The sequence below is a fragment of the Arachis ipaensis genome, chromosome B5 (genome assembly GCF_059453495.1).
Source record: "Arachis ipaensis isolate K30076 ecotype BB chromosome B5, ASM5945349v1, whole genome shotgun sequence".
NCBI lineage: Eukaryota > Viridiplantae > Streptophyta > Magnoliopsida > Fabales > Fabaceae > Arachis > Arachis ipaensis.
The window spans coordinates 22,689,313-22,691,922 of NC_142440.1; the positions used below are offsets into that span (position 1 = coordinate 22,689,313).

The 2,610-nt window shown below is 34.6% G+C and overlaps 1 non-coding gene across 1 annotated transcript; it reads left to right on the forward strand.

Annotated features, from left to right (window-relative positions):
- The first annotated feature begins 2,253 nt into the window (after positions 1–2,253).
- On the forward strand, positions 2,254–2,361 carry LOC148563589 (small nucleolar RNA R71). The gene has a single exon (XR_015884143.1). It is a non-coding gene; the product is annotated as a small nucleolar RNA R71 (small nucleolar RNA).
- Positions 2,362–2,610: the final 249 nt, after the last annotated feature.

The following is a 2,610-nucleotide window of genomic DNA, read 5'->3' on the forward strand; positions in this document are numbered from 1 at the left end:
GGGTTAAAAGTTAACTTCATTTTAATACCATAGCCGATAGCAACGGGCAACAGAATACATTTAGACTTAACAAATAAAGGACACAGAAATCAAGCAATCATATAGCACACCCACAATCACAAGAAACACACTCACAAACAAATATGCGCAAACAAGTATGATGTATGTCTATCCCTAGTGCAGGTAATGAGCTCATCTGTTGGTTTCGACACGCTCCCGACGTAACTCAGCAACCTTTGTCTGAGTTTGGTTTCCAGTGTCATAACCTCTGTAAGCAACCTCTATCTTACAGGTGCGACTCTCTTGAGCCGATGTATGCAAACATAACCTCTGTAAGCAACCTCGGTCTTACAGGTGAGGCTCTCTCTAGCCAATGTATGTATCGATAACCTCTATAAGCAACCTCTGTCTTACAGGTGCGACCATGCATCCCCTGGATCGGCCAATGTATCTCTGGAAAGTAAATCTCGGTGGACTCACTACCATATCTCTGCTCGTTTTCAGTAGGTAAACAATCATCTCAGCTCGTTTTCAGTGCCAACCAATATCTCTGCTTATCTCCTTTTCTTTTCATTCTTTCTTTCTTTCTTTTCTTTTCTGTTCTCTGCTCTCCTGTGGCAGCGGTTCTTTAGATTCTTTTAATCTTTTCTTTTCTTCTTCTTTTATTTTTCTTGATTTAATACCAGAAATTATCTTCACACTCTTCCTTCCTCTCTCCCTAGATGTTTTCTGAAGAGTGAATCATAAGATTCTTAACTTAGGTTCGTCTTTCTACAGCTTTTAAGTAGGTTACTATTTAACTCTTCTATTCTGTTATAGTACAAATTACTAATGTATAATATATTGTCAAAAATACTGTGATAATAATCTTAATAAATTAATAACAATAATAATGATTCTCTTTGTTACTCAAAACTTATAAGTTAAGCTTTATTATTAAGCTTTTATAAATTATTCTGAATCTTTGACCTTTTTAAAATATTTACATTCTTACCCCCAACATATTTTATAGTTTATTAAAATGTTCGTATATATATTATAATTACTAAAATAATCTTGAATCTTTTATAAAATACCCATTTTACTCCTGAACTTCTCAATTATTATCCAAAATACCCCAAAAATATATATAATTACAAAACTAACTTCAATTTTTATTAAATTACTATTTCAATCTCAAATATAAATCTTAATTCTCTGATTAGAACTTTATCAAAGGACTGAATCTCATTTAAAAAATTCTTCAAGTTTTCAACTTGAGATTTAAGTCTGTTTTTTAAACTTCACTATTACTGATTTTTCACTGCTTTTCATTTAATCTCTCGACCATCAAACCTCATCAATTTTAGTCAATAATTCTCATTCACAACATCCTCAAAATCATCAAAATAACCCTAGTTGGGCTATTCTTCATGGCCGAACCACAATTTACAAGCAACAACAATAATTCAACAAAATTTCAACATAAAACTCAATCAAACTCAACAATAATCAATCAAACTAATATTTACTTATAAAATTTATATTTAGTTCTTATAAAATTATCAAATCTTACCTCCGTACAAAACAAAATGGGACCTCCGGAGAAGTTCTTTGACCGAGCTGCTGAAGAAAAAAACGTTAGGAATCGTCTGTGCCTCCTAGAACTCCAATTGGCCGAACTCAAGGGGAAGAGGAGCTACGTCACCGTTAACTTCTACTAGACAAAAGTAACGCTAACGTATAGAGGAGGATGAGACGAACACTTTTTCTGGATTAGATTTTTTATTGGAGTTACAGATCTCAAGAAATTGAGTGCTGAAGGTTCATGGCCCATGAAGTTCCACACGGCCTTCTCTCTCCTTTTTTCTTTCTTCTTGGTTCGGTTAAGGGGAGGAAATGAGATGTTGATGGTGAGGATTAATGAATAAGGGGGTTAGGTGTCAAGCTAGGCCACATGTCAGTTTTTAAAGATGTTGAATCAGCGATTCAAGTTATAAATATCCTAAACGGATAATTAAGAAAACAGGATATATTAAAATACAAGTAATAATATATATGAGTTACTAATATAAATGACATTAGTAACATAATGATAAAAGATATACAGTGAAGCATTAACAAAGCTAAATTCACTGAAGACTATCGATATTTACCCATATCGGCAGATATCTAGTTCTTTAGGTGAATGGATCCACCTGCAGAAGTGTCCAGTGACATTTTTGATAGCTCAGATAAACCATCATAGAATATATCCAGGATGGTCCATTCTGAAAGCATGTCAGAAGGACACTTTTTGGTCAACTGTTTGTATCTTTCCCAAGCTTCATAGAGGGATTCACCTTCTTTCTGTCTGAAGGTTTGAACATCAGCTCTAAGCTTGTTCAGCTTTTGAGGAGGAAAGTACTTGGCTAAGAAAGCCGTGACCAGCTTATCCCAAGAGTTCAGGCTGTCTTTGGGTTGAGAATCCAACCATAATCTAGCTCTGTCTCTTACAGCAAAAGGGAAAAGCATGAGCCTGTAGACTTCAGGATCTACTCCATTAGTCTTAACAGTATCACATATCGGCAAGAATTCAGTTAAGAACTGAAAAGGATCTTCAGATGGAAGTCCATGAAACTTGCAGTTCTG